Source organism: Dermacentor albipictus, unplaced genomic scaffold (genome assembly GCF_038994185.2).
Source record: "Dermacentor albipictus isolate Rhodes 1998 colony unplaced genomic scaffold, USDA_Dalb.pri_finalv2 scaffold_42, whole genome shotgun sequence".
Classification (NCBI taxonomy): Eukaryota; Metazoa; Arthropoda; class Arachnida; order Ixodida; family Ixodidae; genus Dermacentor; species Dermacentor albipictus.
In genome coordinates, this window is record NW_027225596.1 from 916,112 (window position 1) to 928,339 (window position 12,228).

General features: G+C 47.1%; 1 protein-coding gene across 2 annotated transcripts in view; it reads left to right on the forward strand.

Moving 5' to 3' along the window:
- The first annotated feature begins 8,106 nt into the window (after window positions 1-8,106).
- The window catches only part of LOC135913678 (regucalcin-like), a 53,555-nt gene continuing 49,433 nt past the window's right edge, over window positions 8,107-12,228 (forward strand). For both annotated transcript variants that reach the window (XM_070530049.1, XM_070530052.1), the window contains exon 1: window positions 8,107-8,470. The gene's annotated coding sequence lies outside the window, so the exon portion shown is untranslated. The remainder of the gene's footprint in view (window positions 8,471-12,228) is intronic.

Consider the following 12,228-nt stretch of genomic DNA (forward strand, 5'->3'; position numbering starts at 1 on the left):
AGAGACAAAGCCGGCAATATCATTACTAATATGGATGAGATAGTACAAGTGGCTGAGGAGTTCTATAGAGATTTGTACAGTACCAGTGCCACCCACGACGATAATGGAAGAGAAAATAGTCTAGAGGAATTCGAAATCCCGCAGGTAACGCCGGAAGAAGTAAAGAAAGCCTTGGGAGATATGCAAAAGGGGAAGGCAGCTGGGGAGGATCTGGTAACAGCAGATTTGTTGAAGGATGGTGGGCAGATTGTTCTAGAGAAACTGGCCACCCTGTATACGCAATGCCTCATAACGTCGAGCGTACCGGAATCTTGGAAAAATGCTAACACAATCCTAATCCATAAGAAAGGGGACGCCAAAGACTTGAAAAATTATAGACCTATCAGCTTACTGTCCGTTGCCTACAAACTATTTACTAAGGTAATCGCAAATAGAGTCAGGAACACCTTAGACTTCTGTCAAGCAAAGAACCAGGCAGGATTCCGTAAAGGCTACTCAACCATAGACCATATTCACACTATCAATCAGGTGATAGAGAAATGTGCGGAATATAACCAACCCTTATATATAGCTTTCATCGATTACGAGAAAGCATTTGATTCTGTCGAAACCTCAGCAGTCATGGAGGCATTACGGATTCAGGGTGTAGACGAGCCATATGTAAAAATACTGAAAAATATCTATAACGGCTCCACAGCCACCATAGTCCTCCATAAAGAAAGCAACAAAATCCTAATAAAGAACGGCGTCAGGCAGGGAGATACGATCTCTCCAATGCTATTCACAGCGTGTTTACAGGAGGTATTCAGAGACCTGGATTGGGAAGAAATGGGGATAAAAGTTAATGGAGAATACCTTAGTAACTTGCGATTCGCTGATGATATTGCCTTGCTTAGTAACTCAGGGGACCAACTGCAATGCATGCTCACTGACCTGGAGAGGCAAAGCAGAAGAGTGGGTCTAAAAATTAATCTGCAGAAAACTAAAGTAATGTTTAACAGTCTCGGAAGAGAACAGCAGTTTACAATAGGCAGCGAGGCACTGGAAGTCGTAAGGGCATACATCTACTTAGGGCAGGGAGTGACTGCGGATCCGGATCATGAGACAGAAATAATCAGAAGAATAAGAATGGGCTGGGGTGCGTTTGGCAGGCATTCTCAGATCATGAACAGCAGGTTGCCATTATCCCTCAAGAGAAAAGTGTATCATAGCTGTGTCTTACCAGTACTCACCTACGGGGCAGAAACCTGGAGGCTTACGAAAAGGGTTCTACTCAAATTGAGGACGACGCAACGAGCTATGGAAAGAAGAATGATAGGTGTAACGTTAAGGGATAAGAAAACAGCAGATTGGGTGAGGGAACAAACGCGAGTTAATGACATCTTAGTTGAAATCAAGAAAAAGAAATGGGCATGGGCAGGACATGTAGTGAGGAGGGAAGATAACCGATGGTCATTAAGGGTTACGGACTGGATTCCAAGGGAAGGGGAGCGTAGCAGGGGTCGGCAGAAAGTTAGGTGGGCGGATGAGATTAAGAAGTTTGCAGGGACGGCATGGCCACAATTAGTACATGACCGGGGTTGTTGGAGAAATATGGGAGAGGCCTTTGCCCTGCAGTGGGCGTAACCAGGCTGATGATGATGATGATGATTGACCCTCAGATTATTGCAAACAGGTTCATATCCCAACCCGGCTTTATTCCACAAAATTTATGCCGACACCTATGCCACTAGTTCTTGCAGGCACTGCAATGACATCGCTAGCCTAGACCATATGCTCTGGCGTTGCCCCTCGTTACGAGGCACAGAACAAATCAATGAGGACAAGTGGCTCTCAGCTATCAAGAGCCCCGATGCCGGGGCGCAACTATGGGCTGTCCAGAGGGCCCACGATGCAGCGGTCGGGAAAGGTCTGACTGTCCCAACGTGGGGGCGGCCCGCAGCGCGCTGAGTCGCGTACCTCAGGACCTTATTAAAGTTTTGCATCCATCCGTCCATCTAGAAAGAGCAATTCAGCGGTCAGGCTGGATGTCTTCATCTTCTATTGGTTGATGACGATCTCCGGCCTGCATGGTTGGCGCCCCTATTCCAGGGGCCCCGATTGCATCTCTCGTAGCAACTAGCGCTAGAGTTCGCCCTAGTAATTATTGTGTGAAACACTGTGGTAGGAAGCGCGCGCCTCGCATTTGATGGCCTGCTCAATGGCCTGTTTGCCCGCGCCGTCTGCTCCGTCGGTGGGGGCACCCATTGCCAGGATGCCTGCCGCTCTAAACAATGGGAGCACAAGAACTGTTTCGAGCCTTTATGCACTCACACAGAGCTTCGATGTATGTAGATTCCAACTCGTCGGATCTGTATTTTTTTCTTCTTCTTTAGCGACGCATCCTTCAATCTTGTGGGAACTTTCTGGAATATCAGGAGAGGAAATCTGTCGGGACGTTCAGGAGGGGACTTTCTCACGCTGGTTTGGCGCTGAACAGTGCTCCCTCAAGGGCTGCAGAAGATATTGCAAACCATTCCCCTTTCTCATTCAGAACCACTTCTCTCGCTCTGGACCAGAAGGGGGTGACAATCAGCAGTTAGAGAAGAAGAGAAGCAGGTAATGACAGGCTGAATTCAAAGTTTAGACTCGAAGCTTGGTAATTTTTAATTTAAGTTTAAGGCGTGGGCGACCTGAAAATTACAGGTTCGTGTTACCACTAAGCGCCCAACGACGTACCCACTCGGCGGTCTGCCGTCGAGACCTGCAACAGTTGTAGCCGATGACTATTGCAGGTCGGTGTAATGCTATTTAGGTGGTTCTTCCTCTTGGGCAACGCACTCTTAGAGGATTGGCTATGAATCACTATGGTACGAGAGTTCAAAAATAGGTTTAAGGAAATAAAGCGAAGTAAAAGTTTCCTACTTCATAATGTGAAGCTATTCTTTAGCTTACACGAATATTAAGGAAATGACTGAGTATTTTAGTACGAGAACATTAAAATACAAAAAAATAGAAGTTTGTAAATATTTGTTTTGCACGCAAAATCGAGCGGGTATTGCAAACGTTCCTGTGGCAACTTGTTTCTATGGCAACCAATTTCTTTTTCACAGTGCGATAGTTTGCCCTGCGGCAAACGTCCCAGTGTAATCTGGCGAGTATTTTATTAATAACGCACATAGCGAACTTAAAGTGCAAAAATGCGATTTTGATCAAAAAAATTCCGGCAGAACATGTATCACGATGGAGGTCAACGTTAACGCGATTTGCATTGAAGCAAAGTGGCGAGACACCCTAGACCTAATGCCGAAACGCGTCATATATCATACGTTGTGCATCCTGACACCTGTCTGAATTGTCTAAAACATATATGTGGCTGGTTCGATCCTACCCACGCCGTTAAAAATTTTTACTGTTTATTTTGTTTACTGTGCATGTTTTCTTCGAGAGCGTCTTCTGTTTCCACAGATGCTGACAGCCGCATGCTTTCTTAAATTACCACCAGCGTTATACTTCTCCCCGATTTCATTTCCAGTTTAAGTTTGTCTCTCTCCCCTTCTCTATAACTTTTAACCATTAACCGCCGGCTTCTTGGCCAATACCCCGTAGTGGGTGAGCGCCACAAGTGAGGAACAGGCAACCAAGCAAAGCCGTGACGCGGAGGTCAGGATCTGGTAAAACCATTTCTATTTTGTCTATACTTTCTGTTTGCACGTTTTCTTCTGCCCTGGTTTTTGGGAAATAAATCTTGGACTGAAAGTCGACGCTTGTGCCCGTCTCTACGTCCCAGTAGTTACACGATGCTAGAGTTTGTGCATGTGCTACACGATGCATCGTGGAGGAGCCACCGCGGCGGGCTTCGCGCTGCTTCTACCGGCACGCAAGAGACGCTGGGAAGCTGGGTATCCGCTTACACGGCGCACACGAGTGCCTCCTTCCTCTGGCGGGAGGGTTTGTGACCCAAATTACGATTCGAAGGCGTCGCTCTGCGCCGTGGTGACGTGCTCACTCGCGGAGTCAGTCGCCCACTCCGACTCTGCCATTGTAATACGAGATCAGATGTCAACTGGAGTTCAGACTACTTGAAATTTGATGCGTCACTTGTCAATCCCCACATATCTGCGAAGCATGTTTATTCGTAGATAAATGAAGAAACAACAGACTGTTTTACTTGTGACGCCATCTTGATATCAAAGGCCTTGCCAGCAGGAGCGCATTGAAGTTTTTTGTCAGCTGCATGATGTAGCTGATCTATTCATCGCCAAATTTAAGAAAAGCAGTGAATGTAAGAAGTACTGCTGTGGGGGCCAGTAAGATCATCATTTTTAGCGCTCTCATTAATAGCTTCTCGGAGCTGATTTGCATGCGTAACATTCATGAAAGCATGCCGTAAATTATGAAAATGTAACATTGCGTATAGTGCAGACTTTTCTAGCCTAGCAAGAAAATTGATGCAGGTTAACTCTATGAAGCACTCTGGGCTTCTGCGTATGCTAGAATGAATTGTTTGTTCTCTAAGTACATATCAATTGGTTTTTATACTTCAGTTTCGAGAAAAACATTTTTGGCTGGCTAAGAAAGGTTCACATAGGGTTGTAGGTGTAAATAAGGAATAATCATCACGTTAGCACCGTTATTGTGACTGCCGATCCTCTTCTTTCAGCCGACAAGGATGGCAAGTATCTTGCATTCGCAGTCAATAAATAATGAATAATATTGCAGTAAATTTGAGACAAAAAACATTTGATGTATCTTATGAAGCTTTTCGGTAAAAAGTTGTTACTCATGCATAATTTTATTACAATTTAGAAAGTCAGTTCAAGGAAACACTAGCCAATAGCTAGTGTTTAGAAATAGAAATAGCTGTATCATATAGGTTGAGTGGCCCTCAGCAGGGAACAGTAGCGGCTTCATGTTATCACAGGCAAGAAATGTCTAACAGAAATTTTCTTTATACAGCGAAGCTTTCGTGCCGAGCTCGACACACTTTTTTGTACCTATGTGGCCTTTAACGTCAAACGCCACGACCGTATGCTTCCAGAAGCGGCATAGAACACACTTCCTCACGGACAAGCCAGCGTAGTGACACGCTTAGCTTGTTTCGATCCGCAATAGCACTAGAAGAAACCGACGCATCAGAAACACCATAGTGCAACACTGCAATGTGAAGCGGTCCTCCACTGAAAATATAAGCAAATCATAAGGCATGATGTACTCAATGTAAATTTGGGTATATGATATCTTCATGTTTATACTAAAAAATGTAAGTAAAACATTCATTCATATAACATGCGGCTCTTTTTGCTAATGTTCATGCATCGGAAACGACACTTCATACGCACGCTCACATAGTTCATGATCCAATCAGAACCAGAATGCTTCGCTTTGCGTAGGTGTCAACAGCAGTTTAGTGTGCCTGTTTTAAGAATGAAATTCTTTTAGCTCCTGTCATCGGCGACCTTCAAGTGACCTTGAGTCAAAGCCACAGCCGTTATTCAGGCACTCAAACGAGAGCATCCGAGCAAGTTGCGAGAACAAACCGGGATCATTCAAGCAACCAGTTGAAACTTAAGCAAATGCGGTTTCTGGCTGCCAACCCTTTGTGCAGGACCGCATGGCATACGCTAGTTACTGCCTAGTTACAAAAAAATATTGCTTCAGAGTTCTTCCTAATGTTTGTTCACAATATCACTCAATGTGTAACTTCTCGTTCACCGAATTTCTCATTTCCAATAACGACGTTCAAAAGCCAGATGCAGGGCACCATAAGCTTCAGTGTAATTTTTTTGGCGCATACACGGAGTTGCCTGTGCTCTTTTTAATGCCAGCGGTCCGTGAGTTCCGCGGCGCGGTTGTTGCGTCGCTCCAAGAGAGGACGCCCTGAAACCCCTGAAGGTGTAGCCACGCTGCGTGGCTGCTCCTTTAATGGCCTTTCTTCTAGCTGGGCAGCGTCCCTATGAACCAGTACACAGTATGGCGTGGTGCGGTGTGGTGGGGTGAGCCATTGCAGACATGCACTACACCCGTTTGAAAATGTGGCTAGTGTCATCTCTAACCAATCTGCTTTGCCGGTTGCCATTTCACGCTTACATCTACTCTGGATTACGAGAGAGCCAGTTTTTACAGATCGCCTATCCAAGCACGCAACAGAATTGCAATGCAAGGAATTGACTGGCATTGAAGGACGGACCACTAATAAAGTTGAATGTTCCTGTCTCCTGTGAATGAAATGCTGAATTTCTTAGCCTTTGATGCTTGCATCCATCATGAACTATAGCGTCTTTATCTGTATCAAATATATTTATGAACACAGTGTGCGTCTCCGTAAGCAGAACCTAAACACTTCGTCTTTACTTGACTAAGTGATATACCATGCCAACATAAACGGTAGAAGCATCATCATCATCATCATCATCAGCCTGGCTACGCCCACTGCAGGGCAAAGGCATCTCCCATATTTCTCCAACTACCCCGGTCATGTGCTAATTGTGGCCCTGTTGTCCCTGCAAACTTCTTAATCTCATCTGCCCACCTAACTTTCTGTCGCCCCCTGCTACGTTTCCCTTCTCTTGGAATCCACTCCGTAACCCTTAATGACCATCGGTTATCTTCCCTCCTCATTACATGTCCTGCCCATGCCTATTTCTTCTTTTTTTATTTCAACCAAGGTGTCAGTAACCTGCATTTGTTCCCTCACCCAATCTGCACTTTTCTTATCCCTTAACGTTGCACCCATCATTCTTCTTTCCATAGCTCGTTGCGCCGTCCTCGCAAAAATTAACCACTGCTAGAACAGTGAGTTTGCCGTGAGGAAGCTCTATAGACCTCCATCATGTTCGGTTTCACAGTTCGTTGTAAGCACTTTCTTCTAAGAAATTCCGAAATAAAACGACCATCCGGGGAACCTCCATAAGGTTTTCCTCACATAATGGCCCAGCTTACCTTATAACGTGCTCCATTTCAGCTTTTGAAGTAATAAAGAAACTCTTGAAATTTCAAGTTCATGAAATTCATAAGATTCATGACACTCACGAGAATTAATGAAACCTGGCAATTTTTCTGTGGCCTGAGTGGTTTGAAATAAAGCAGGCAGGTGAACGGAATCGTTCTTGCCCCTTTGCTGCAGCAAGATGTGCGAGCAGGCGTAAAGCGTCCGCATTTTTAACCGCATAGAGGGAAGCATTCTTAAAGATTAACAACGTAAAAGCTATCGCAACTGAGTTGAACTTAATCGAAGATATTCAAGTCTTGCTTGTAGTATAGGAATAGCCTGCCGACTGCAAGAGGCTTTGAGCCTTTGCCCAACATTTCCCTCTCACCCGCCTTAGGAGTGAGTTGGCAGGGTCTTCTGAAGTATTTGCCTAATCAATTGGGAACGGTTCCTTACCAATGTACCGGTTCGCGTTTAGTTCCATGATGGCGGAAAATAACGGTTCGGTTCAGTTCGGTTGGACACCCTGTTCAGAACACCACCAAACAGATATGAAATGCGTTTTCGAGCGCTTCTTGAGATCCACTAAAAGCTCTGCCGTACCGTGCAGCTCAGCGCAACCTTGTTAGATTGGCCCAGTGCAATACTTGAGCAACTAATTATGAGCTGAGCTACATCAGCCTTTTGACACAGTGCCGTTATCGTGACTTCCATTCGTTCATCGCTTGGATGGCGCAAACTGGCGTCATAGTTCGTTACCTCTATATAACTCTCTAGAACTCTCTCTATAACTGAATGCCCGTCAAGACAACAATGCTTTGTATCAAACGCAACTGCATTAAAAGATAGTTGCGTTTGCTCCAAAATAGTTATTTACATGCGTGCGAACACAAATAACCCTAATTCGTTGGAACTTGAAAGGAGCGCCCATTTCGTAATTTCATGGCACGTATATGACGCCTGAGAGCGCCCGCGTGCCATGCTCTTTAAAAGGATGTCAATATATTCTATATGAATTACATGGTGTATAACTGCACCTTCAGTGCTCAATAGAACGGCGCGGCAGCTGAACAGCACCGCTCGCTCTCTGCGTAGCAGACGACACTCTGTCAATGAAGTTGTGACTGCAGCGCCGCTAGTTCCAGCGACCACCGCGCGGGACAGGTTTTCTGGCGGAGCTGAGTTGGTTCTAGGCACGTCGCTGAGGGAGCTAACCTTGCGCGTAGTAGCGCAGGCGCCCTAACGTGGAAGCACGTGGTGGCCGACATCGCATCTGCAGTGGAGAAGGAGAAGAGTTCACGTCGGCAGAGGCAAACTGAACTGAGAAGAGGAGCAGGGAAGAGCGCGTTGGCTTGGCCGGACGTCAACACTCGGAAGGCCAGCAACTGCGGGAAGGACCCGGTCGAGCGCCAACGCCCGAGGGGACCTCGACGTGACACGTCGCCCCCTCACGTCAGCCAGTTGACGCACAACAGTCTGCATGCGAGAGCTCGCCTGCCGTCTATTCTCGAACAAGCCTTCGAGTGATGCCGCCACGTGGGCTTCGTGGAACACAAAATAGTGAGCGTGCTGCCCTCGTACAAACGCTGTGTGGGGACGCATCGTATTCCTTTCGCATGGCCAATGCTTTGTGTTCTTGTGATTGTCCTTTTTGTCTTTCAATATACGTTTGTGTGCCGTGCTTGTCGCCGTTGCTTCCTTGCTGCCGCCTGAGCGTTCTCTGACTCCCACCACTAAGCGGGCTCTCCGAACTAAATTATAACAGTGGTGTCCACGACGGAGACTTTCTCTCTGCTTTAAATAGGAGGTCGAAGCTGCGCAGTCAGCGATTGTAGCTGAGGGGCTGGACGGAAGATGGTAATGGAGATCGGGACGTTCGTCAAAGCCGTTTAGAAGCTTGGTTTGAAGGCGCGAAGCTTAAGGCATGGAGAGTTGAAAAGCAAGAAAAGCACGTGAGAACAAAGCGCGAGCACGCGAAGTCCAACGCAAGGCGTTGATGCCCAATGGAAAGCGTGTCAGAGTGAAACACGAAGGCTCGTATCGGAACGTTATGCACGTGATGCCGCAACATGCAGGCTCGAGTTAGAGCTTGTTTCCTTGAACCATGAGATGCGTTGGAAAGAAATACTCGCGAGATTAGTTTCCGGGGCTGAAACCAGATGTCTGTGGTAATGGCGCGATGTGTAGTGTGAGACGCACTTGGAAAACACGCAACTTGTACTCGCACGCGTTCACATGGAACATATGAGAACGAGGAAAGACTTTGTGTGTCCCGAGATGCTCACGAATGAGAACAAGTCTTTTGGGTAGCTTTCCCGCCAAGAAGGAAATTATTTAGGTTAAAGGCAAAGATAAGGTATGCCGCTTAACTATATATCGCAAGATACGACATGCGGGCGGGAAGCTTCATTGTTGGGATGAAGATACCTAATTTTCTAAAGGTGACTTTTACCTTTTTGGGCCTGACAGCGCAACGGTCACAAATTGTTCTGGTCGGCTTGATCACTAGTATACTTCAACACAAAGCAATTTTGATAACCCGTGCTGTACTTAGGCCGGTCTTGTGTCTAATAGCGCGTCACCGCTAGTGCATCACTCGTCATAAACCGTGACGATAACCAACGGCGCCCCTGTATATATTCTCATGTATCTCACCAAATAAACCAGTTTTGCAGCAGTAGTTGATTTCGCCCGCATAACACACAGCGGCGGCTACATGGGTTAACCCGCGCTTCGGCACGGAATGGCAGTGACACGAGGCCTCTTCGCGGCTTCATCGGCAAGTTCTATGCCTCACTGATGACCCGCCGTGATTCATTAGTGGCTTTGGTGTTAGTCTATTAAGTCCGAGGTTGCGGGATCATATTCCGACCTTGTCGCCCGCATTGAGATGGGGGCGAAATGCCAAAACGCCCATTTACCGTGCATTCTGTGCACGCTAATGAACTCCAGGTGGTCGAAATTATTCCGCTGTTCCACACTATGGCGTGCCTCCTGATCAGATAGCGGTTTCGGCACTGAAAACCACCGAATTTAATTTTTAACCTGACGAGCGACTGTTCATGGGAGAATACGTGAAGGGGATCGAGTCATGCTGCGTAACGGACAAGCTGACGGAGGACACCGGCCGGAGGGCAGCACTGCTTAGCTGCTGTGGGGAAAGAACATTCCCTGACAGTAAGCCTCGTCAAGCCTCGATGACCATCGAACGTGGACTGTAACGTCATCATTGACGTCGTGAAAGAGCACGTCAATCCGAAGCCATGGGAACTATATTCCAAGTACCTCTTCTCAAAGAGAGACCAGAGAAATGGCCAATCTGTTACTGACTACGTCACTGCCTTGCGCAGTGACGATTTGGAGTCGGGCTTGTAGGACGATCGGAGGAACTTGGATCGACAGGACTAGGCGATCAGGATTTATTTACATTATTTACATTTGAGCATGAGATGCATTTACACAGTCTAGCGGACTCCCAAATGGAGCACGCAAGACGACGCATACAGCAAACGAGCACACATCTCACGAGTACATTGACGAGCACAGAGCACGACGACGAGCACACACTAGCAGCCGACAGTCCCTGCTTATAAACCCTCCGCTCGACGTCATTGAAGATGACTCGCCTTTTTGGAGGAGGGCTCGCACACACGTGCCGCACAGGTTTTAGTGCTCTCTCGAGGGCAGATAACCTTTGCAGCGCAGTCGTCTTGGTATCCATTGCCCTGCGTCCCCGTAGTCAGGTGGTCACTCCCGAACCCAGCCGGTGCTCCTAAATTCCAGAGTGGACCCCGCACAGCGGCCTCCGCCGCTGCACATTGTCTGGTGTCTCGAAAAGCGCATGGCGAGGTTCCGCCAATTACCTCCCCTCGAGAACTCCCCTGAGCTGACCCCTCGCCGCGTGGCTGCCGCCTATCCGCAGTTCTCTGAAGTGCGCCACCACCCCGTTTGGTTCGAAACATGTGCAGCGGGCTGAAGTAACTTGCACTATGCAACCCTGGCAGGCCATTCCTAACACCGAGAACTGCAGCTTTGATGAGAGACGTTATAAGGAGATACTACGTGATAGATTGATTTTTGGCTTCCCTGACAACGTTGTGGAGCATCGACTGTTCGAAGAAAGAACAATTTGACGACGTTCATGGTGGTCTACGAGTTGGCACAGACACCGGAAGGAACTGAAGGAGAACTATCAATAGGCAAGCGTCGACATGAAGTTTCCGTCATGATGGCGAAAGTCCACATACCACCGAAGAAAAACGCAAAATGAAATCAAGGTGAAGGCGCATCAAGTACACGTGTACAACGACGTTGTTTTCGATGCCTCGGGAACATGCTGCATATCGCTGCGAATTCTAGAACGAAATGTTTTAGCTGTTCGAGAAAAAGACACCTTGCCAAATTGTGCCGTAGGCAAAAAAGCGACCAAGCTCCGCATCAGCTCGACGATTCCGACTGCTTGGTGCATAATGAGTATTACGACTTATTTGTAATCATTTGTTATCAGTCAAGTTGCCGGTTGTTGTCCTAAGTTTGTTATCACCATGATCATTGATGGTCAAAACGCACCCATGGGAGTAGCTTCAGGAGCCATTCAGGTCTATCATAAGCCGCAAAGAATTTCAGGAACTGAAGGATGCAAAGAGCAGCACACTGGAAGAGCCTGATGCGAAAGTGGTAACCTGCACACTAGAAGCGCTAAGCGTAATTGTGAAAGCGATGGGGCCAGTCATAATCAATGGGGAAATTTTTCAGCAGTCCCTATCAGTAGTTAGAAATAGCAGCAGCACTCTGCTCAGTCGTGACACGTTCAGACCAGTGAAGAGTGAGCTAACGGGTCTTCACAGCGTAAGCGAGAACCCAGAAGCTGCCATGGCAAGATTTCCTAAAGTGTTTGGCGAATCTTTTCCGAGTGCTGCAATTTCCGTCGGTTCACATTGAAGTCAAGCGAGATGCACAGCCGCAACAAAAGAAGAGCATAGGCTCTTCTTTTGTTCGTCTCCTAGCTTTATTTTGTGTTTTCCTTTTGGGTACAGTGGGTGTTTGGATATTGTCGGGGAATTGTGATTCTGCGTGTTGTCCTGCCTAACTCGATCCTCTTCTGTCTGATTTACAGGCGACTTCATGTTCGGCCGAGCGTTGCTGTCTTTATGGCTTCATCTTGAGTAATCTCTTCGCTGTGTTCTGTTGTCCTTTTGTACCTGTGACACTAGTGGGCAGAATTTTTGTTGTTTGGCTTTAATGGGTCATTTTACCAGTGGCGTATTGTTTGGCTTAATTGGCATAGTGCTGGTGACATTGCCTTCAATAGTGTCCTC